The sequence below is a fragment of the Danio rerio genome, chromosome 25, assembly GCF_049306965.1.
Source record: "Danio rerio strain Tuebingen ecotype United States chromosome 25, GRCz12tu, whole genome shotgun sequence".
Taxonomy (NCBI): domain Eukaryota; kingdom Metazoa; phylum Chordata; class Actinopteri; order Cypriniformes; family Danionidae; genus Danio; species Danio rerio.
In genome coordinates, this window is record NC_133200.1 from 9,671,162 (window position 1) to 9,696,500 (window position 25,339).

General features: G+C 38.4%; 1 protein-coding gene and 2 long non-coding RNA genes across 5 annotated transcripts in view; 1 reads left to right on the forward strand and 2 right to left on the reverse strand.

Moving 5' to 3' along the window:
* Positions 1-25,339, reverse strand: part of furinb (furin (paired basic amino acid cleaving enzyme) b) — a 161,985-nt gene that overhangs the window by 117,458 nt on the left and 19,188 nt on the right.
* On the reverse strand, positions 6,420-11,193 carry LOC141380893 (uncharacterized). Its single transcript, XR_012400251.1, has 3 exons — positions 10,168-11,193; positions 8,200-9,172; positions 6,420-8,147 (listed from the first exon to the last, which is right to left on the reverse strand). It is a non-coding gene; the product is annotated as an uncharacterized lncRNA (long non-coding RNA).
* On the forward strand, positions 18,999-22,705 carry LOC141380894 (uncharacterized). The gene is made up of 3 exons (XR_012400252.1): positions 18,999-19,251; positions 19,366-20,888; positions 20,987-22,705. It is a non-coding gene; the product is annotated as an uncharacterized lncRNA (long non-coding RNA).

Sequence of the window (25,339 nt, forward strand, 5' to 3'; positions counted from 1 at the left end):
TATATTCAATGTCAAAGCCATCTATTTATATTTTCATTTTCTTGTCGGCTCATTAATCCGGTGTCGCCACAGCGGAATGAAGCGCCAACTTATCCAGCAACTTTTTATGCAGCGGATGCCCTTCCAGCCACAACCCATCTCTGGGAAATACACACACACACAGACTGCGGACAATTTAGCCTACCCAATTCACCTGTACCGTATGTCTTTGGACTGTAGGGGAAACCGGAGCACCCGTAGGAAACCCACGCGAATGCAGGGAGAACATGCAAACTCCACACAGAAACGCCAACTGAGCCGTGGTTCGAACCAGCGACCCTCTTTCTGTGAGGCGACAGCACTACCTACTGCGCCACTGTGTTGCCCCATCTATTTATATTTTATTGTTAAAACATTTTCACACTTACCTTATTTTACTATACTTTTTTAATGCAAACAATGCTCTACATTTATTTACTCACATTAAAGTTCTCAGTTAATGATGCCCCATTGTCATTTCAACTGAACGCAGATAAAAGACGATCAAACATTCTCTAAGCGTTGAGCATCTAAGCGTTGAGCACAGAGGAACAGCCTACCTGACAAAAAACCTTTCTGATCTATTGATCTGACCTATCTCATGACCTAATCTCACATGAGCTAATTACCCCTGCTAACACCCACCGTTTCATCCTGATCTCGCTACTCCTTTCCATCCTCAAATCCAGTTGTAAGCCATTGTAAGGCAGATGACAACCAATACCACAGGGTTATCGTCTATCGCTCGAGCGGGTCAGGATTGCAGTGAAGAGGTGAGAAGATGCTAAGCTCTCCTGAATGAATCACGGTGGCCTTTTTGTCATCACATGAGGCAACTGCTTCCAGCTCTCTCCCTCTCTCTCACACCACTAAGGCTGATAGACAGAGATTTTACACCATTCTGATGGTGACTAACGAGGCCTGCTTCGCTTTACTGCTTTATAGCCACGCTCAGTCTAAACCAATGGATCTCAAGCGTCTCCGGCCAAGTACCTAGTCACAACAATGCTTCCTCTAATTTTTATAATAATGCTAGCAAAGTAATTACCAGAACAGAGCGTGCTGACATCACTACAAATTGTAAATTGAGAGCAAGCTTGAGCAAAACTGAGCCGTATAATGCCATGCTTTGATTAATATAAGTGTACTGTACATTCCTGTAGTTGGGATAAATCATAGTATGGCAATATCATCATCCATTATTTAGCTGGCCCCCTTTTTTATTTTAGATCTGAGGAAGATTCTAGAACAGCAGCTAACAAGCACACTTTGTCTCTTCTTTTGGACATTATAGTGACTTTATGAGTGAGTCATTGAATGATTCACTCAACCACATTGACTGCTTTCGTAGCAATATTTTGATTAGATACCATTTTGAAGAAGTTTTACTTCACAAGCGCTAAAAGTGCTGTAAATTGTATTGTATGAATGTGTGTAAAATATAGGTAAATAGGATGCACCTGACTAATAAGTGTCCATTGCATTGCTTCCCCACCATTCCCAAATCCACTCCCTTGACCTGATGGGATATCAAAGTGTCCTTAAGGTACTAAAGTGGTCAGAGGTGCTAGGGTATCTGGGTCTGTGCTTAATTTGTGAATTGCATGGCCCCGGAACAGATCAGGGTAACGGATCCGGCATGTTCCGAGGATGGAGAGGTGTTGCGCAAGAAAGTGTAGAGCGGGGTGGGGTGGAGGTGTAGGGGTGGAGGGGAGTCGCGAAAGAAAGTGAAAGTGAACAGCGGATGGGGGAGGAGGGCGGTTGAGGAGAGGGATAGGTGAAATGAGGTGCCGGATCAGATTCCTGAGGTGCCGGATCAGGATCAAAGGCACAAATTAAGCCCTGATCTGCATACTTTTTATCTACTCTTGTATGAGTACTAGGGTTACACGATATAGGAAATAGTCTGATATTGTGATATGTTAATTTTCTGCGATAAATAGAACAGCTCTATTTGACAGTTTAACAATATTCGGATACAGAAATTTGTTTCTGTGCAAGTACAAATATTCGTTTCTTGTCTAAATATCTTAAAAAAATTGTAGGTCAAGTAAAAATATTCTTTTGTTTTTGCTTTCAGAAGAAATAAGTCGAAATTAGGAAATTTTTATTAAAACTTAAATGGTTTGTGAGCACAATTAAGTGCACACTGCATGCCATATTGCCTGATGATTGTAAGTAATAATTTCAGAAGGCAATTGACATCGTAAAGCCACATAAAAGAAAACAAAAATATGATGTGTATGCCAAATTCAGCGTTTAATCAGCCGGAATGACGTAATGTCGACCAGCAAGACCTAGCTGTCATTCAAGTGGCCACGCCCTTAATTATGCAGACTTATAATAAAGTAATATAAATGAAACGGATGAGTTAAAAAAAGATTCACCCCCCTCACAGTTGTCATGAAGCGTAATATAAGCTATATACACCAAAATCGTTTTATGTACCAGGCAGTAAACAAAGTTTTTCTGCTGTAAAGTTGGCCATTTTACCATTTTATTTTTAATAACTGTTTCTTTTTTAACAATGTCAAGTTTAACATTTCATCTCAATGTCAAAAAATGCTTCCAATTCATCACGTTTACAAACATCTTTTTAGTTTTAGGTTTCTTCTCAATTTTGCGTGGTCCAGCATTATTTAGTCGACTTTAGTGGTTTTAGTTGACTTTAGTGATCTTGTGTTTCTTTTTGGTCTTTCCCACTGTCGATGTAGCAGTCCGGCAAAATGACAAAGAAAGCTGATCCTGATTGGTCCTTGAGTGTGCACTTGAAATAGATATTTCTTAGATATTTCTTTTGTAGATAAAACCTTTTTTTGTTTTTTAAATAAAAAGTAAACAACTTATAAAAAACATCACAATGTAAATAAGTTGTCATTTAATATATGTGAATAACTCAATTTCGACAAAAATGTCAGATAGAATCTTATAATTCTAAGGTGAAGATTTGTCTATTTGTGTTTGTGTTGGCAAATTTCCCTATAAGTGAATCAGTCACTCAAGTGATTTGATTAGAAAAACATGAATTCATTTAAAACGAAAACAAACAAGCGACACATGCACATTAGCTGGAGTCCTTTCTGCATGATTTGAGCTTGAGACAAACCATTCATGATACTAATCTTGTCAGATTTCACACTATTTAGATTGAAACATCATTTCAACAAAGATGACTGCACATTTATCTCTTTCTTTTTTTTCAGTGAGATGAACAAGATGTACTTGTAAAGCTGGAAATAGCTGTCGAGAGAACAAATTTCTTTTACAGGGACTCTGACACGGTCAAAACCTTACCACTTCACATTGCACATTGTAGGCGATGAACACCAGGTCTACAACATAATACATTTCTAGAGTCATGTTAAGCACCACCTGCACACATTCATCAACATCAATGTGTAGATCACAAGTATATAACAAAGTTTTCTGTCATCATTTACTTGTTTCAAAGGTTTAGCATTTTCTTTCATCTGTTAAACATAAGAAGGGGAATGCTGAAAACCATTGAGTTTGTTTTGTCTATGGAAGACTATGGTTACAGGCTTTCAGCTTTCTTCTAAAATATCTCAGTTTGTGTTTAACAGAATAAAGAAACTCATAAAGGGTTGGAACCACTTGACGGTGAGTAAATAGTGACTACATATTTATTTTTGGGTGACCATCTCTTTAATAGGAAAGGCTCGATTTCTTTTAAGACGTTCTTAACAATGAAGCCTTTTCCGCAGACCAAAAATTACATACCAAAAACTCAGCGTAAATGCTCAGAAGGGCTCATTACTCAAAAATCTTGCTACATCACTGGAGAGCCATTACCTGTCCCAACCAGCTTTTACCTTATTCTGAATCATCCACAGTAATGGCAATGATTCATTCCCATTGCGCTTCAGCATCCGACACACAGGAGATTCAGTAACAAATCGTTGGGGCTCAGATGTGCATGCGCAAGGGTTAGTAATGCCCACCGGTTCTCCACAGCGGCCCATTTTCTTTTGAACCTCAGGATGTGTGTGTGTGATTTCACAAAACACAAAACCTGTGTGTTGATGCTTTATTTGTGTATGAAACTCACCAAGGCGTTATAGCTACAGTGCTAAGGTTAATCAGAAGCTCACAATATACAATCACCAGCCACTTTATTAGGTACACTTTACTTGTACCAGGTTTAACCCATTTTTGCATTCAGAACTGCCTTAATCCTTCATGGCGTAGATTCAACAACGTACTGGAAATATTCCTCAAGAGATTTTGGTCCATATTGACATGATAGCATCACGCAGTCGCTGCAGATTTGTCAGCTGCACATGATGTGAATCTCCCGTTCCACCAACCCCCAAAGGTGCTGCATTGGATTGAGATCTGGTGACTGTGGAGGTCATTTGAGTACAGTAAACTCATTGTCATATTCAAGAAACCAGTCTGAGATGATTCTAGCCTTATGTCATGGCACGTTATCCTGCTGCAAGTAGCCTTCAGGAGATGGTCAGCAACAATACTCAGGAAGGCTGTGGCGTTGACACGATGTTCAATTGGTACTAATAGGGCCAAAGTGTGCAAAGAAAATATCCCCCACACCATTACACCACCACTAGCCTGAACTGTTAATACAAGGCTGGACGGATCCACACTTTCATGTTGTTGATGCCAAATTCTGACCCTACCATCCAGATGTCGCATCAGAAATCGAGACTCATCCGAGCAGGCAAAGTTTTTCCAATCTTTTATTGTCTAATTTTGGTGAGCCTGTGAGAATTGTAGCCTCAGTTTCCTGTTCTTACCTGACAGGATTAGCACCTGGTGTGGTCTTCTGCTGCTGTACCCCAAGGTTGGATCTTCAGAGATGCTCTTCAGCATACCTTAGTTATTTGAGTTACTGTTGCTTTTCTATCAGCTGGAACCAGTCAGGCCATTCTGCAGCAAATCATGTTGACCATGGCTGTTTCTCAATATGCGCTCTTCAACAGTCTTGCGTCCTTGTGTAACGTCATCATCAGCTGCCAGAGTTCAGTTCCAATACTCTAGACTGCAAGAACAGAGGACGTGTGAAACTTCCCGGATGTGATCTTGATATCGAGGATGCACCGATGCAGACTTAATCACTTATCTCGCTCTAGAAGTCCCAGAAGTCATTGCGACTGGAGATGGGAAGTGCAGCATTTTATTTAGGTTTATTATTAAAGTTCAGAGATCTAACTTATTAACCTCAGGAGGTTCCCTAAATGAAACGGTGAATATAAACATTACCATGGACATCTTAATAAAGGAATAAACACATTAAGGGCATTTATTTGCTGAAATTCATATTAAAATCTGTTTTATTTATATTGTGCAACGTATATTTATAATGTTTTATGCACAGTGTATATTTTGAAAAGGGGAAAAATACTTTACCATTTAAAACGTGTGAAGGTTATGTGACCATCAAGAAAATAGCATCTCTTTTTTCACAGGACGCGTTCTCTGTTCTTGTGGTCTCCCGAGTTCGTTCTTCCGAGGACACCTGGCAAGACCGGTCTTCACAAGTTCGTTCTCTGCATACTTGGAATTGAGAAACAGCCCATGTCTACATGCCTAAATGCATTAAGTTGCTGCCATGTGATAGACTGGTTAGAAAATTATGTAAACGAGCAGTTGGACAGGTGTACCTAATAAAGTGGCCGGTGAGTGTATATTCCCCTACAGAATTATGCAGAACATCTTCTGATAAACGCTTATGTGTGTCCGAGAGGCGGCGGACTTAATTATGACCACAAAGTCTACTCTTTCGCTTGATATTAATGATGTGAGATCATTAAAATGACTTACTAATTAACTGTACTGGCAAAGACCTTGAATTAAAATGAAACCTTTCAATTTCAACTTTAGCTTGCGACAAAACCGCCGGCTCTGATCCTAAGCGGTCAGCAACTTCCTTTCGCTTTTGGCGAGACCTGATTACACAAATGACATTCAAAGGGGAAAAACCTCAAAGTGACACCAATATCATTCTGTCAGTACACATGCCAGCTGAAGATGAAACAAGCCGCCGTGTGTGTTTGTGTGCACGTCTGTATGCGTGTGGGAATGATGGGATGGAGAGAGAAAAAGAGGGACCACATCCACCACACTTTAATGTCAGCCATTTCAAAGGTGTTTGTAACTCAGAGGCAGGAGGTTTCATCCCTTCTCTCAGCCTCCGTTAGCCTGACATGTTTTCTCTCTGCTTCCGTGAAAAAAAAAAAAAGCTCAGCATGAAAGAGTATGTCTTTCCCTAGTCGCATTTGCACAGACTGGACTTTTGAAAGTGACTGGAATTAAACAAGTCATTATAGCTGGTCTTCACAGAATGTGTAAAAATAAAAAAAACAGCAATATTGTGAGTCGGTAAAACCATTTTAAATAACTCTTCTTCATTTCATCATTTTAAAAGCCAATTATTGAAAGATCAGCTGCCTTATCAGTATCATCCACATAATCTTCAATAATACACAATCTTTAACAAATTAATCAAGTAGTGCTGCTAATATTTTTGTGGAAACTAAGATACATTTCACTTCATGATTGTTACATTATAAATATATTTACTGTCATTGTTGATTATTTTCTAAATAAAAGGTGTGCATTTAACCTGGAAATCTTAGAAACCTTAATTTTTGAATGAATAATTTATTCATAAGCAGCATTTTAGCTCTTTTTTTACTTAATATGTGATCATTTCCCCCTTAAATTGATTTTGAATACATTTTTGCCTCTATAAATACCCTTATTTCTTAATTATACTGTAAAAACAGTCTCACTGCCTTTTAGTTGAATCAAATGACCTTTTCTAGTCATCTCAACTTACATCAGTCAACCTGACTAAAATAAGTAGTTCAAACTTTGTGTAACTTAACCTAAAACCTGATTAACTTAAGAAAATAAATCAAAGTAACATAAAATATTTCATTGTCTTTTGCGGCAGTGACTCAGCACTGTCGCCCCACAGCAAGAAGGTCACTGGTTCGAATCCTGGCTAAGCCAGTATCTGTGTGGAGTTTGCATGTTCTCCCCATGTCAGCGTGGGTGTGCTCTGTTTTTTTTTTTTTCTATATTTATTTTTTTTTAAATATGTGAACAAAAAAATTAAATGAGGGTAGTATAGTGGCTCAGTGGTTAGCACAACTTCCTCACAGCAGGATGGTCGCTGGTTCGAGTTCCGGGTGGGCCAGTTGGCATTTCTGTGTGGAGTTTGCATGTTTTCCCTGAGTACCGTGTTGTGGGTGGAAGGGCATGCACTGTGTGAGAACATATGCAGGAATAGTTAGCTTTGCTGTGGCGACCCCTCATAAATAAGGGACTAAGCCAAAAAAAAAAAAAAGAAGATTAAAATAACCTCTTTATTTATTATCCTTTTAAAAAATAAGACTGTTAAAAAGATGTGGCAATGTTACTGGCCACGCAATGGTTGAAAACACAATAAAGATATACAGTACTATGTTCCAACTCATTATCTGCATTAGTTGGTTTTTACACTGATTTTTTTGTTACTGTTCATCCAGAGATCATCTTCAAGACAGGATTTTATGTATGAAATTTGTACAAAATTTATATTAAAGTCAAAAACTAAAGTTTAAGAATACCTCCTCATTTACAGTAAAGGGAATGAAGTGGCAGAGAAGCTGAATTAAACTTCTTCCGAGCAATGCTGTTGCTGTCAATCATTTTTTACTTCACTAAGTCAGTTTGATGGTAAGAGGATTGATCAAATAGGCCTGTCGATAAAAGGTTTGCGAAGAATTTTCATGCTCCCTTGTAAAAGTATTTCGCAGTATTTTCAAAATACAGTATTTCCTGATAATGTCCAAGGTTCAGACACACTCTCGCAGTTCAAAACTAGATTAAAGACCTATCTGTTTAGTAAAGCATACACTCAGTGCATCACTTAGCGGTATGATACATGAATGTGCTCTACACAGGTTTCTTCATCTCATTTATATACACTATGAACAGCAGCTACGCTAATTATCTTTATTCTCTGTTTCCACCTGGGAATACTCCTCCCGAGGCCCTCAGACCCCTGATTTGATCCAAGACCAGCGAGGAGAAGATCCCAAGTTTTCCATAACCTGGACCAGACCAGTGGAGAGCATGAGACTGAGGTCCAGCTTCCAGTGCTTAGACTGCAGCTCTGCACATGACGTTTCGCCAGTGGAGAATTGGTCGTACCCATCTGAGCCTGGTTCTTTCAGGGTTTTTTTTTTCTTCACTTTCGCCAATTGGTGAAGTTTTTTCCTCGCCACTAGATTGCATGGTTCGGGATCTGTAGAGCTGCGCATCAATGGATTTGCTCTTCAGTGTTTGGTAGTGATTATTGAGCCACAATGAACTGAGCTAAACTGAACTAAACCTAAACTTTAAAACTGAACTACACTGTTTCAATTTACTATGATCTTTTATGTGAAGCTGCTTTGACACAATCTACATTGTAAAAGCGCTATACAAATAAAGATGAATTGAACTGAAAAGTTTATTTTGATACACATAAAATTGAGATATTTTATTTTAATATACATTTCAATGCATTTTTGCCCATTCCTGCCTATGTTGATATAATTTCTAATTATAAAAACACGTCTCTTGAACCATTTAGCAGGGACATGTCATAGTCAGAAGCAAATTTACAGAAGAAAATAGATAAAACAGATTTGAAAATTTGGCAAGAAAAATCACTAATAATGCAATTTGGAAACACTGAAATAATTGAAGAAGAATTCAACATGTCTCAATGAAGTTTGAAGCACATAAGGAGTTGAAATGCGCACCTATTACTTCTTTACTAAAAGAAAACAGGTCCTTAAACTACTGCTCTACATTGTAAAAGCGCTATACAAATAAAGCTGAATTGAATTGAATATTACAATACACATATTATTGATATATTATTACATATTCAAGTTAAACATTTTGTTTTGAAATCCCTAAAATTTGCAACCAGGTTTTAATAGACTTGCAATATTGTTGAAAATACAGAACATTCAGTTTTGATTTGTAAAAAGATTTCTGTTCTTATGTGTCCTCTGCTTATAAACTCGTAAACAAACAATTGTGATCGGGTCATGAAATGTGATTATCGGCCGTTACTAACTCTGGCCGTGACTAACTAACCGATCAGAGCATCCCTAGTGTTGTGATGAGGTTACTTTGCTATTAAGGGTGTCACGATCCTCCAAATCCTCGATTCGATTACATTTTCGATTCTAAAGGCACGATTCGATTCGATTTTCGATTATGAATAATTAATTAATTAATGACCAATTAATTATTTGTAGCCTACCGTTTAAACTACCTGACCTGGATGGTCTTTGTTTTATCCATAAACAAATCATACAGTAAATGAATAAAGGCAAGATACACACATAATTACCACCTGTCAATCACTTTTTCTGCGGGACTCGTGAATAGGCAGTGATCTGTGTCGTTATAATGACGTCGGTAAAAAAGACGCACAACCAACAGGAACCAACCAACAGTATCTGAGGTGTTCGCTAAAATGACTAAGTACAAGTGAGTGAAAGATTGAAGCAGTCTACTGATCCTCTGACTGCCTGGACCTGCTCTCTCGAGCGCATGGCTGTGAGTGCGTCTGTGTCTGTGTGGTCACGTGATGTGCCTTTTCAGAGGTAGAGAGGAAGGAGGGCTGCTCAGAAATGCTACACGCCACTGTGGATGTCAAATCGTTGTCGTTCTAAAATGCCATTTAAAAACAAAGACAGTGTAAACAGGGCCTGAGTGTGTACTTTTCGCGAGCGGATTTGCAACGGGGGCGGGCGGAGGATCGCGATGCAGGTGTTGTCTATCGGACGAACCGTACGCAATACGTACATAGCAGAGCTTGCAAAACTGTGTTATATTTTTGTCGACAACACGAACGTTGTCAACATAACTCACTGGAAATCCAAAATGCTTACACACCGGCGACTTCATTGAAAGAGGAGAGGGTTTAAGTTCTGTCGACGGGTCTCCTGCGTATGCAGTTTAACAAGCCCTTCAACAAGTCTGTTTTTTCCCCGCTTGGCAAGCCAAGCTGACGTGACATGAGGGCGTGGCAGCATCGACGGTTCTATTTTTTGATTCGATAATCGAAATTGAGCATAAATTTCGATCGATTTCGATTAAAAATCGAAATCGTGACACCCCTATTTGCTATGTGGTTGTTCTGGGTATCTGACCAACATAGCCCAAACCCAAGTTTCTTGCCTCAACTTTTAAACTCATAAACTGTCAAGTGACGCAAACGTGAACGATACGCCAGCAATGAATATTACAGTCATAAATCAGGCTCCGTTTGAGGCTAAGCGCCTTTAGAAAAGTACATCTATGAGATATTTAAAGCCAAGCGGCCCGTGAGATTTTTCTAGAATGTGACATTTGAAAAAAGTAAATATCCATTATGTTTCCGTGGGAGTTCATACAAATAAAATGTAAGCTATATGTCACACATTAAAATATGCCCTGCAAAGCTCTTCCTTCATGCAATGTTTGTGAAATCATTCTGACAATAACATTCGCTTAGCTTGAAATCCATCCTTTGTGCCTGTGGACATTTAAAAAAAACCTCCCACCTCAATTTCAAAAAGACTTTCTTTTGTAAAAGAGAATGGAGCATCTCCCCTGAAGCTTGGGTGCTTATCGTGAGCGCTTTAAGAGCAGAGGTAATGACTATAATAACTAGCCAGTACATTTATTTCAGTCTTTCGGTCTCGGCGAAACACCACTGTAGCTGAGAGAAGTCTGCTCTGGAGGGATTTCTCACATGGCTGAGCTGTAATAAGACTGAAAACGTCCTCTAACACTTCATGTTTCTATGGAGACTTTCTCTGTCTTAAGTATACAGTTGACAGTGTGAAAAGAAATAGGCTGAGAGATCAGACATGTTTTCTGGATTTTATTTTATTTTTTAAATATGACACATTCATCGGCCCAGAAAAAGGGTGCATGGACAGACGTGAGACTTATTTTCTTTTCAAGCTTGAACATGGGGTAAGGGTTTAGAAGCGAAATCACTGTACCATGAATGAAGAGCGTATTCAGAAGCACTGCTGTTGAGCCCCTGGGTAAGAAAGCTCATCCTTCAGGGATGTTTTATTGTATGTATGTGTGTGTGGTATGTATGTGTGTGTGTGTGTGTGTGTGTGTGTGTGTGTGTGTGTGTGAAATCTCTCTCTCTACATCCATCTATTTAACTAAAACAGGAATTCATTCTTTTGTAGTTGTATGGAGTGTTATTTTTAACGACTGCAAAAATCCTTTTTGAAAATGTAGCTCTATATACATTTCTGGAGGGCACCAAATATGTCCCAGGAGCCATGTTTTTTTGCAGTTTTTGTTTTCACAAATGCACCAGAGGTTGCTGTATATGCTTTTTAGATCTCAAATTTCTCTCGCGAGTGCCACTCACACTTGCTGTTCTCACGTAAACCCACCAGGGGCTGCTGTCGACTGACTGACTGACCAACAAACCGATCCCCCTAGCCTCCTTCTTTCCTAAACCAAACTAGCAATGTTTTGAAAAGGAATCCTGAAAAAGAAAAGCCTTCTTATTTGTACCACGTTTTCAAATTCTTACCCTGTTATTTACTTTTTTGTTTTATTTTTTGGCTTTTGTTTTTGTCTTACCCACTTTTTGGAACCGTTCTTTGGACTCGAACTCCGTCATCGTGGTCAACTCCTCTCTGTGTCTAAAGTTTGCCAACATACGCTATGTGCCACTAGTAATAGCAGGGAAGCATCTATATGGAGGTAAGCCAAAAAGCAACGGCATCATACCGCTCTGTAGCGTTCATTTCATCATACCTCTGGCTACATAATTCGTGATCTCCAGAAATGTATGTAGGGCTACGATTTCAGAATGAGCCTACGTTGACAACATTCACAACAGCATTTATTTATTCATAGGCTTAAGCCTGATTTATACTTCTGCGTCAAGCGCACGCATATGGTCCAGTGCAGTCTTCGTGTGGTCACATACCCCTCGCCGTACATGCATTCTTCCGTGGCGGGGCACCACGCCAAAATTCATCCCGCCACGGCTACATTACAGCTTCACATTTAAAACATTTTATTTTTTAAAATAGCGGGTAATAATCGCACCAAAATGTATTAAAGAGTAAGTGAATTATAACAGCGGGAACTTTTCTGTAACCGTAGTAGTGCTGTCCATCATTTGTTTAACCCTATAAGGTTACGTGCTGACTGACTGACAGGTGCGTGATGCGTGAGGCCAGCAAACACAACATATAGCCGTTTCACTTAACTTCAGGATTAATATCGCTCTGTAGGTTTATTTGGGAGACATTCATAAATATTCCTAGCAAAAAAAAAAAAGTGCTGGAGAGATACTCGTTACATAAACGCACTAAATCGCACTTCAGCAGCATTTATTTGAGAGCGCACAAGATTTGTGCCCTCATGAAGCATCTTATATTTGAGGGGGCGTGCAAAAAGTTTTGTGCACGAGCAGAGGAAATCGGCGCGCAAGCAAAGAGACCTGCATGCTGTAGGCTATTACATAAATGCGACTTCGACTTCTAATACTGCGCTCACAACATTTGTCATTAAAATAACGACACAGGTAGATCTGTGTAAAAAAAAGGCCTGCCGCCACAGCTGGAAAAAATCCTAGAGGAAACACTGGGTGGGGATGAGCGAACTATGCAACTGCCACACAAGGGGGCGTATTCCGACAGTCGTGTCCAAATGTTGTGTGCAGTGGAAAGGTGGCTTATGTGTGGAAAGCACTGCTTATGATTAAAATTGTTGCACGTCGCCCAGTTCCCTTATTAAAATTTTAGCTACTTGTACATTAAGGTAGCGTTCAAACAAAACACCAGTGAAGAAACACGACACAGAGGAACATAAAAACCTCACTGCCAACTAGCGTCTTAGTAGTATTATTTCAGAGCAACACAAACAGCATGCAGAAGACCAAACGCACCTCAATGCGCAAGGCACCGTGGGTCATGGTGATCACTCGACACAAAAGTATAAAGCAGTAATTAGTCCCTTATTTATCAATGGTCACCAGAGCGGAATGAACGACCAACTATTTCAGCATGTTTGACATGCCCTTCCAGCTGCAACCCAGTACTGGAAAACACCCATATACTATCACATTCACACACTATGGCCAATTTAGTTTATTCAATTCACTTATTGTACATGTCTTTGAACTATGGGGAAAACTGGAACACCTGGAGGAAACCCATGCGAACACAGGGAGAACAAGCAAACTCCACACAGAAACATCAAATGGTTCAGCCGGGACTCAAACCAGCAACCTTCTTGCTGTGAGGCAACAGTGCTAACCACTGAGCCCACGTGATGCCCCACAACAGCACTTTTCTAACAAAAACGATGATAATGCAATAATTTGCAAAATAGTTTTTTGTAGAAATGCAGTTCTTTTGAACTTCACTAATCAAAGAGTCTTGAACAAAAATGTATCATAGTTTCCCTAAATTAATTAGCAGCTCAACTGTTCTTTTTATGTCTTGTATGAATCTTGAATACAGCATTTTGGGTGCAAAATTAATTTCAGTTTTACAAGCCTGAAAAATAACAAGATTTTGTTTTTTTTACTTCTAATTGGTGAACTCTATTCTATTGTGTCTTCCAATTGTTAATAAACCAATATTAATAAATCTCAAAATAAACACAAAGCTTCACAGTTCAGAGGCGAAAAAAACAATGTGAATCATAAAAATGTGAGGAAAAGCACTGAACAGAGATGCTGAAAGGAGAAAGAAAGAGCTGAGCACAGAACAGAAGCGGTGGGGGAGTAATTATTTAGCCATCTCCTGCAAGGAACTTTTTTTTTACAATGGCAGAAAAATACCCCATAATCAGACATACTCAAGCAAGGACATTTCCACCAGTGTGCATTGTTCAAAAAACAAGCTGGGATATATAAATCTGTCACTAAAGACAAATGGCACCCGTGCGCTCCAGACAGGGTGTGGCGCCACTGCACCCAAAATGGCAAATGAAAATGCAGAAATGAGTAGAACAGGATGCTCTCTGGAAACGAGAAGCAAGTCGGCAAACAACCTTGTTATAAATTCCTGACTACAACTCTTTTTTTAGAGGAAAAGGATGCCACGTACTGTGGCTGTAACCGGCTTTTCCCAAAATCCCAAATCCAATATGAGAGCGGAAGAAAACACAGGTCTGTGGGATCTCCCTCTGGGAAAAAGGTTATCTAGATAAATGTTGATTTAGGATTGTGACTGTCAAGTGTCAAGAAATCAATACCAGCTATAGGCAAATTTAATTCAGCAGGCTTACTCAATGAATCCAAATGCAATTGAAATCCACTGCTGGAATTCTTGGATTTTCTTAAACGAACAATGTGCTGATTTGAATTCAATCAGGAGAGATGGCCAAGATTAAACGCTGTTAACCCCTGAGGCGGGAACAATTTGAGCAGAGAGTATCAGGGGAAGGAACACAGAGAAGTGTTTTCTAACACTCACAAAGCCAAAGCGAAGAGCCTCATTTCTATTCAAAAGCAGGTATTAAGCAAATCAATTTCAAACAGGCAAACTAATTTAGAGATAATTATTGTGTTTGTGGACCCCGAGTATTTAGTGAAATGGGGAGGTGCGATGCTTCATACATACATATGATTTTCCTACCAACTGGGTGACTAGCTGTATTAAAAATGCTTTGATTAAGTAATCTGGTTTTGGTTATACCTTTGCGTTCTACAAAACTATCTTGGACTTTACCAATAATTGAGCCGTATAAACAACAAAAAAAACTACTCATTGGATTTACTAAATTTATGTAGACTAATTAAGTTGAACATTACTAAATTTAATTTGTTTGAATCCAGCCCATATCAGTTGTTTACGATGCTCATAATAACTAATTGACTGTTAACTGAAAGGGTGCATTTTTAACCAATTAATTGTATTAGTTAAACAATTAAAAAATATACATTTTTTTTTTGGCTGCATAAATGTGCAACGCATGTTTTTTAACTTGCAGGACGGTAACACATGCCTACAGACCTATTTTGCCAAAGAAGCATAATGAAAGAAGGATATTTCTGGTCACAGTTTGACATAGATGAGTTTATACCAAACCAGCGCTGATGTTGATGCCTCTCTCTTGGATCTGCGTCAGAAACACCTCTGTTTATTTGCACAATTGGAGAAAGAAGCCAAAAAAAAACGTATGTTCTGTATTAGGCATGTGCCGGTATAAGTTTCTGATGGTATGATAACCTTCAGAGTTTATACACATTTTTACTACTAAAATTCTATGACTTTTCAATGACTTTTCCAAAACGTTTTCAAAATGTTCACGATCTCGTTGCGTGCTTCATGAAATGTCTATGTACATGTGGTAAATAAGAAAACATGCACGTTCAAATTCATTACAGCACATCAAAAAATGACAATCCATGTAGATAATATTTATTTTTATATCTGTAAAATAGTTTTTAGAAAGTTTCTTGCTGTCTGTGTGAAAATTGTATAAATGTTGGCCTGTGTTTTCACAAGACTTAAGATTAGTACAAAATAGCCTTTAGCATCCACAGTATCTTACCTCTGCAGTTAGAGATTGTTTCTGGACATGACACTCAAAATGCATCTTAAATTACGGTGAAAGCGAGTATAAGCGAGTATAAGTCAAGTTCATCTCAAAAATATTCAAGTACACAGATAATTGTTAACAAATTTTCTTGACTTTTGCAAAACATTTTGGTTTTATTTGTCTTTCCAAAACATTTACAGGCCTGGAAAATGCCTTTTCGAAATTTCATGACTTTTCCAGGTTTTCCAGGATTGTATGAACCCTGAACCTTATTTAAAAATATCACGGTTTCACGTACGGTATCACGGTCTTGTGTTTACTGCTGTAAAATCATTTCTTTTAAATGTCCTATGAAAAAACAACAACTTTTTCCCCCATTTTACACAATATAATCTTTGTTAGCTTCAAAAACACAGTTTTCCATACAGCACTTAAAAAAAATAAAAAATAAATCTTTAAAAAAACCCTGAACATATACCTTAGAAATAGCATAACGGTATTGCGGTTTTAATACCTTGATTTTCCAAACTGTGGTAAACCTTGAAACTGGTTATTGTCTCATGTCTATTCTGCATGCTGTTATTCGCATGTTAAAATAAATCAGGACTTTAAAATGCAATATTTATTGTCTCAGACACAAAATAGACACATCAATTAATCTTTTAAAAATTAAATAAGAATTTATTATTAATCCCACCAGTCAACCGTTAATAATCCGTTCATGAACAGTGGTTGTCGGTTGACAAAACTAACCGAAATGAGCATCCCGATTGTGAATTGTTATGTATAATATTAAAACAGATTACAAGAGTCACTGATTTGATATCCATCAGTAGCCTAGCTGTCTTAATATACTAAATGCAGTGAAAGGGTCACAAAGCTCACTGAAGTTTAGAGTGAATTCTCAGGGAAAACTGACTCCATTTTAAAGCACTGCTTAAAAACACAGTAGCACGTCTGGTCTTCAATCAGGCAAGAAGAACCCACGTCACACCCACCCTGGCCTCATTCCACAGGCTCCCAGTTCTGGCCAGAATCAAATTTAAAGTTTTGCTACAAGCTTTCAGGACTACCACCAGAAAAGCTCTTCCCTGTCTAATTCATTACTACAAGCGTATGCTCCCTCTCAGAAGCTGAGGTTGCTAAATGAGTGACACTTGAGAAAACCCTCTCTGACCTCCCTGTTGGAATGAGCCACCAACCTTCACCAAAATGGCTTAGACAAGTGGTTCTCAAACTCAGTCCTGGAGGGCCGGTGTGTGCAAGGTTTAGTTCCAACCCTAATCAGACACACCTGGGCAAGCTAATCAAGCTTTTATTAGGCTTTCTAGAAACATCCTTGCAGGTGTTTTGAGGCAGGTTGGAGCTAAAATCTGCTCATGAAACAACTCTGAAACCAAAACACTCACTCAGAGGTTTGTTTATGTGAATTGTGGGGACATTCCATAAGTTTCAATTACTGTATAATGTGTTTTTTCTGGATGCCAACACAACACCGAACCCCCATAACAGAAAACTGTGTGCAGTTTTACTTTCAACCCATGCTCATTACGGGTCTGTACCCAGGTCTACATTTATGGGTACAGGTACGTCTGCTTGCAGTTTGTTTTTGCAAATCCACTAGAGGGTGCCGTGTATGCTTTTTGATGATCTCAAATTTCTCTCGCATTTCTCTTCTTGCATAAATCAACCAGAGTGCGCAATATACACTTTAGCCAACCAGTCCAGCTTGCTGTCAACTGACTGACTGACCCACCCACTCTCATCCCTAAACCCAATCAAAAGTGTCTTCAAAAGCAACCTAGAAAATAAAAAGAAGTTGCGGCCATGTGATTTCACCACATTTTTAGCCTGTTTGTTTATTTATTTTTTGCTTCTGTTTTACCTGCTTTCTGGAACCGTTCTTCACTGGATTCGAACAACTCGATCAGTTCAGCTCTGCGTCCCAAGTACATCATAGATGATACTAGGCATACTGATAACACCAGAAATGCTGTCTATGCAGAGGTAAGTGGTCAGCTAATAGCACTTAAAGGAAGAGAAGCCATCAGCAGCGTCATACCACGCTGAACTGTTAAATTTTAAGACAAAATGCAGCCATAAATACCTCTGGCTACATAATTCGTGCTCTACAGAAATGTAGACAGGGGTACATATCCACAATGAGCCCATGTTGTTTACTTTCTGAGAAAAAAAACTTATACTCTATTATTTACAAATTCTTATTTGAGATTATATTATAATCACACACACAAACACACTTGTACAGCTATTTTCCTATAGACTTAATGACTTTTATACCTAACAGAACTATACTCCCAAAATTCAATCCCGAAACCCGATCAGGGTTCAACGCTAAGGATTTTTTTCTACTGGCCCGATCGGACCAGTGGTTCAGATTTTTACTTGCCCTGCCAATATTGCCACTGGCCCCACCAAAAAAAAGTTAATAGCTATTTCTTAGCCACAAATAAAAAAAAAGGTCAAAATGTTTGTAAATCTAGATATTTAATATATAAAATATACTATAAAACTATAAAATATTTAAAAAAGTGTTTTGCAAACAAAAACAAAGGATGACTGACCTGCCAAATTAACGGCAAACTGTACAAAACATCACTTCATTTTTTTTTTTGTCGTGGTGTACCCTCGTAAATGTCTGCTTCCAAGACGTTAGAGACAAATAGTCACAGGCATATGAAACTTTAATGACAGGGCATTTGTGGCCCGATCGGGCCAGTAAGGATCCTGTCAACTGTCCCGAGCATCTCACACGCTGGCCCCGGGCCATCAGGCAGTCCTTATTGTTGAGCCCTGCCCAATGCTTAACACAATCCCCCAAAACCAAAGTATATTTCATTCTGTGTGATTTATGAGCTATTTACCTCATGATGACCAAAAAATATGCCTCCACGCAGTCAAAATTGACTGGTATTGCTAAACTTTTGGGGACATTTAGTCCTCCACAATATAAGGAATACAAGATAAACACCAAAACATTTCAAATTCTTCTCCTCTGTAGCTCGTTTCATATATTCATTCCTAATAAACCTGACATTGTGTTCATCCACCATTGTTGGTCCTTGAATAAATTCCTTTGTTCTTTTCTTGTAAGTCACATTGGATAAAGACATCAGCCAAATGTATAATGTATGCATAATTAAAGATATATTTATAATTGCTAAAAATACAAAAATCTAGATAATCGAATTGACCTCAATAATCCTACATTTGCCATCTGTGAGAAACAGTGAAAGATGGTGACGTCATCCACGCTCGCAACAAACAATGCCCGCTGTGGCATGCGAGTTCATAGCGATGAGGAGTCCTACTGGTCGGCTAAGAGAGTGCATTCAGTGGGCTAATGAATATTCATTCCCACCCCACTCCGTTCTGACTCACTCACCCAGAACGGCTCTATCTGTACTGTGAATTATGGAAATAATGATACAACAGAGAAGAATGAGAGACATTCATCTCCTTTTATTGCAGATCGCCAGTACAGAGAGAGGCAGACATGTAATAGAACGAGTGAAGATGGGCGATAGGGAGAGAAAAAGACAGATGGCTTGACGGAAATCTTTCCTTTCTGACAGTTCTCTTTGGAGAAAGGTGCAGTCAAGTAGCAGCACAAACAAATAAGATGAAACAGACTGGGGGAAAAAAAAGCACCAACAGGTGACAGCAGATTTTTATTAACTATCTGCTCGTTAATAAAACCCTGATCTATTTGTGCTGTATTTAAGAAATCATTTTTGGACTGGCATTAAAATGCATGCATTCCTTTTCAAGTCTACAATTTAGCTCCTGCCAGAAAGCAAATGATGATGCTTCTTGATAAGGACATCGCTCCGTGAAGGCATCCCGAGTTTCCAGCCGATTTGGGTTGCTGTATTATTCATGGGAAATAAATTCCAAATGCACATGACAAGTCAAACCTCTGCTCTGAATGTAGAAACTGTACGTTACTACAGTCTGTGGGGAATTAAATGAACTGCGCTCGCTGATAACACAGTAAAGAATGTGCTGTATGTCACAATCTTGAAAGCCAGTTTTGAATGCTAGGTAGCTGAAGCACTTCATGCAGGGTAGTTTAACACTTCTAAGGTATTTTAACTGTTAAATAAATTCACCCCCATTGACCTGTTACATTTATAACAGAAGTGAAAATGCTTTCAGATCCGATAATTGTGCAGCTAATGGTGGATGGCTCAAAAAGTTCCAGCACACAGACAAACAAACACAGTGCTTAAGTGCTCTCGCTTTTTTTCATTCAATCTTTCACATTGACTCCCTTGAGTCACACGGAGAACGGCAGACTTGATATTTCAAGTTCCACCGCTGATGCTATCAATCGCTCATCGACCTCCTGCAGAACTTCAGAAGGTATCGTCTCTAGCTGCAAGACAGATTCTCTTCTCCTCCTGTCAGTTCGGCGAAAAACGAACTTCTCCCATCAACCATTTTAAGAACTGAAAGTTTTAGAAAGTGCTTTGGGCTGAACAAAACAGACGAATCCTCTGAAGTTTAGGAGAAGTGCTGTTTGAAACTGATGGATAATTAGTCTTAAAGATTAATGTCTTCTTTGTGTACACCTCATGATCTTATATCAACAAATGCTGGTGAAATCAGCTGTGAGCTTTGTCGAAAGCCTTGCAGACATGAAAAGCAAAAAGCTTCGGGTCACGGCACCAGATCAAAGCAAACGTTCTCACAGATCCTGCAACAAACAGTGCGATCCTGTATTCTCCTGTATTACCAGGAGGGATCAGATGTTCAGAGAGAATGCAGAGGGCTAACGGCCCTGTTACAGAGTACATGCTCGTGCTTCAGAAACAGAGACATGGAGCACAACAATATACTGAAGGATGGAATATTACCTCCCATAGATCATTGCTAAATTTAAACAATTGACTTATTTTTATGTAAATACACTTGCTCTTTTATAAACACACTTAGTCTAGAGAATCATCTGAATTAGGGTTGGGCTGATAGATGATTCCATTATCCATCGCCGATGGCCAACAGACAACACGATGCTGAGCCAGCATCGCCGATCCTCCTCCCCGCCCCCGTCGCAAACCCGCTCGAGAAAAATACACACTTAGGCCCTGATTACACTGATACTTCTTAGTATTGAAATGGCATTTTAGAACGAAAATTATCCACATCCACACCGTGTTTAACCTAGCATTTCTGAACGGCCCTCCGTCCGCTAAAATCGCACATCACGTAACCACACACACACAGCCTTACACACTGTCATGCACTCGCCTGAGCTCCAGAAGAGCAGTGGACGTCGGACAGTTTATCAAGTATGTCCCGCTGGATCGGGTCTCATATAGTTGCTAAACGTAATATGTAAATAATCTTGTCTCTTTCTAATGACTCTTCTGTCTTTTGAATCCATCAGGTAAAGTAACAGCATCAGTACACTGCTTCAATTTTTCAATCCATCAGAGGCTGCTGTCGACTGACCTACTCACTCCCTTCCCTAAACCCAACCGACAGTGTTTTTAAAAGCAATCCAGAAAAACAAAAGCCCTCACAGCCGCCTGTTTTTCAGATTTTACCATTTTCAGATCTTACCACATTCTCACCCTGTTATTTACTTGTTTATTTTTTGCCTTTTTTTCTTTACTTTACCTGATTTCTGGAACCATTCTTCACCAGACTCAAACCCTGTCGTGGTGGTCAACTCCTCTCTGCGTTTCAAGTCTGCCGATGTACGCGGTGAGCTACTGGGCAAATTGGTAACAGCGGAAAAAACGTCTACAAGGAGGTACGCGGTCAGCTGGTAAGTGCGAAAAGAAACAGAAGCCGTTCGTGACGTCATACCGCATTGTAGCATTCATTAATTTAAAGACGAAATGCAGCCATAAGCAGGGCCACATGGAATCTTTTGACCTATTGAGTCTATTTATTTAATAGTGTATATGTGTGTAAATTTTTATTTATTCAATTTTTTTAATTAATTTCAGTAAAATTACTGACTAATATGAAAGTGTTTGTTTGATTTAATAACAATACACATTGTAAAGTAACATTTTCTGTCTTCTAGTAGATATACAGTTGAAGTCAGAATTATTAGCCCCCCTGTATTATTAGCGCCCCTATTTATTTTTTACCCAATTTCTGTTTAATGGAGGGAAGATTGTTTAAGCACATTTCTAAGCATAATAGTTTTAAAAACTTATTTCTAATAACTGATTTATTTTATCTTTGTCATGATGACAGTAAATAATATTTTACTTGATATTTTTCAAGACACTTCTATACAGCTTAAAGTGACATTTAAAGGCTTAACTAGGTTAATAAGGTGAACTAATCAGGTTAGGGGTAATTAGGCAAGTTATTGTATAACGATGGTTTGTTCTGTAGACTATCGAAAAAAAAATTTGCTTAAAGGGAGTAATAGTTTTGTCCCAAAAATGTTTTTTAAAAAATTAATAACTGCTTTTATTCTAGCTGCAAAAAAACAAATAAGACTTTATCCAGAAGAAAAACTATTATCAGACATATTGTAAAATGCCATTGCTCTGTTAAACATAATTTGGGAAATATTTAAAAAAACAAAATAAAAATCAAAAGGGGGCTAATAATTCTGACTTCAACTGTATATACACTGTCAGAAAAAATGGTTCAATGTTGTTCCAAAGAAGGTACAAACCCTAGTCACTAGGGCAGTACCTTTTTCTGGGACAGAATTGTACCTTAAGACTACGAAACAAATTTGTACCATTGCAGTTTGTACTTTTAAGGACATGATTTGTACCATGGGAAACCAAAATGTACCTTTGGTTTTTAAAACCTGCAGACACAAAATTGTACCTTCTGATCCACGAAGGTACCACCACAGTGACGAGACACTTTTTTTTACCTTAACAGTGTCAAACATGCTTACCAACCATTTATTTAAAATGCCTTAAATGTTTAGTTTACAATACCAATAGTTTTATGTTTTCCCAGTTGTTTTGTATTATAGAACTTGATAATTAATGTTTATGAGTTTCTTTAAACATATACTTTTAAATGATTGTTGTTTTAAAATGGAAGTTATTCATAAAATCACTTTTCCTTTCAAGTCATATTTATTTTCATAGATATTGTAATAAAGACAAAGTTATCTTTTACCTTTTTATGGGAACAATTGTGTTCCTTCATTTTTAAGTTGTACCATAAAAGGTAAAGAACAGTATCATAAGATGTCCTTTTTGTACCATAGAAGGTTTACTTTTTACAAAGGTACAAAACTGTTCCTTAAGGAACATTATTTGTACCACCGTGTACCTTTTTTTCTGAGTGCAATAAGACTAGCTTTTTTTTAACAAATTAGTGAATAAAATGGATTTGCATTTTAAACATTAAATAAAAGTTAAAAAGCTATTATTTTTATTACATATATAAAGTTTTTAGTAACAATATTCCTAAAAGAATTCAGCATAAATCCACAGATTTTTTTACATAATTCTCCACAGACACAGCAAAAAATGTCCGCAGATTCTGATGTCTGGCCTTGGCCATAAGTAATAATTCTATATATTTCACACTCTCCAGAAATGTATACAGGGGTATGTTTCCACGTTGAAGCTGCTGGTGTAGCAAAAACAAACAAAAACAATTAAAATAAAGAGCAAAGGCATGCAAACGTGTTTTGTTTGGATAGTCTGTGTGTGTTTGTTTCTATCTGATTGCAAAACTCTTAGGTCTCTTTGGTAAATTCATGCTCTAAACTATCTTGACAAACCTCTGATTGCATTTCAACGCCCATGCTGTCATGTAGACGTGACTTTTCAGAGATTGTCTCATCTCGGCTCCATCTTTGAGTGGATGTGTTTGTGTATGTGTGTGTGTGTTTCGCTGCAAAGCTGTTCCATCAATATGCATTTCTTTCTTGGTGCTCTAAAAGCCTCGAGGAGGGTGTCCAACTTTTTCTAGCTCTCCAGCCATCTTAGAGTAATGATTTCTGAAAAGTTGGCAGACGGAAGAGCCTTTGGAAGTATTTTGGCAGCAGGTAGATAGAAAGGGAGAAGAGGAAAGAAACAGACAGCCAGGCCAGTGAGAGTTCTTCATTAAAGATCTGTATATTTGATTGATGATGGGGATTTAGAGCAGAAGTATGTGCATCTGGGGACTTCTGATTAACTCAGTTGAGGGGGAGTCAATGTGGAGACAGGACAAGCCCTTATGGCCCCGCTTTATATCAGTTGGCCTTACCTACTATGTACTTGCTTCAAAAAATAAATACAATGTAGCCTACTTTGTTCATAATGTATTTCAGATAACTTCAGGTGCTTTTGAATGATTTATGGGTGAGGTTAGGTGAGGTTTGGTGGTCAGGTTTAGTGGTATGGTTTGGTTTGTAAGGAATGGTCAACAGTGTGATTAAAATGTAATTACATGGGGGGTAATTAAAAAAATAAATAAATGCAATTTAAAAACAAGTATTTACACAATAAGTACATTGTAACATACTATTAATTTCAATCCAAGCTCAATCTGAAAAGGTACCCCTATATACATTTCTGGAGAGCGGCAAATATGTCCCAGGGAGTTTGGAATTATGTAGCCGGAGGTACGTATGGCTGCATTTATTTTTTTAGACGAATGCTACGGGGCAGTATGACGCCGTTCCTTTTCGCGCTTACTGACTGACACCGTACCTCCGTGTGTAAGGAAGTCAGAAAAGGCTTTTCTGGATGGCTTTTGTAAACTGTTGGTTGGGTTGAAGGAAGTAAGCGGGTGGGCGGGTCAATCGGTAAAATTGGTTGTGTTAAGGGAAGGAGGAGGGTGGGTCAGCCAATAGGCCGGTCACCCAGTCAATCATTCAGTCAGTCAGACACAGGGTCGTTTGACAGTGGCCTCCGGTGGGTTTACGAGAACAGCGCGGGTGCGAACGACACTTGCGAGGGACATTCGAGATCCGAAAAAGCGCACACAGCGGCTTCTCGTGGATTCCCCTGAAAACAAAAACTGCAAAAATACATACTTCCCGGGACGTATTTCACGGTCTCCAGAAACGTACACGGGACTATGTTTTCAGAATGAGCCTGGGTTGTTTTTCTGCAGTTTTTGTTTTTCGCGAATCCACCAGAAGTCGCTTCTAATACTTCATTACCTGCTACTTGTTTGTGTTCTTGCCGCTTGGTCTATATGGAGATAAGTGGTCAGCTGGTAAGTGTGAAAAAGAACAGCATCGTTCCACCCCGTAGCATACATTTTAAAGACAAAATGCAGCCATACGTACTTCTGGCTACATAATTCTCAATCTCCAAAAATATATATAAGGCTACATTTTCTATGTTGACTAATTTCGGTGCAAGTACATATTAGTTAAGGCCTCTTATATAAAATGAAACCACATTTATTTAATCACATGCAATAATGCGTGTCTATATTATGTGTCATAAAAAATATAAATGATAAAAGAATAACTATTCCCACTTATTAAAGTAAAAATGAACTTGATAGTACAAAACATTTCTTGCTTGTAAAAGAGAAATGTGGGGAAAAAGCAATAGTTTATAAAGCAAACATTAGGATTGCCCTATCAACCTCCACGGCAAACTCATTTGGTGTTGCTTTGACAAACTGTGGTCAAATTATTTTCCATGTTAATGAACAAATGCTAATCTCCAGTATAACTTGCAAACAATATTTTTTCAAAGAGGCCCAAAAGGCACATTTTATTAAAAAAATGTTATATTTTTAATTTCTAAATTAAGATCTGATGGAATCAGATAGGTTAAAATTATTTTATTGGATA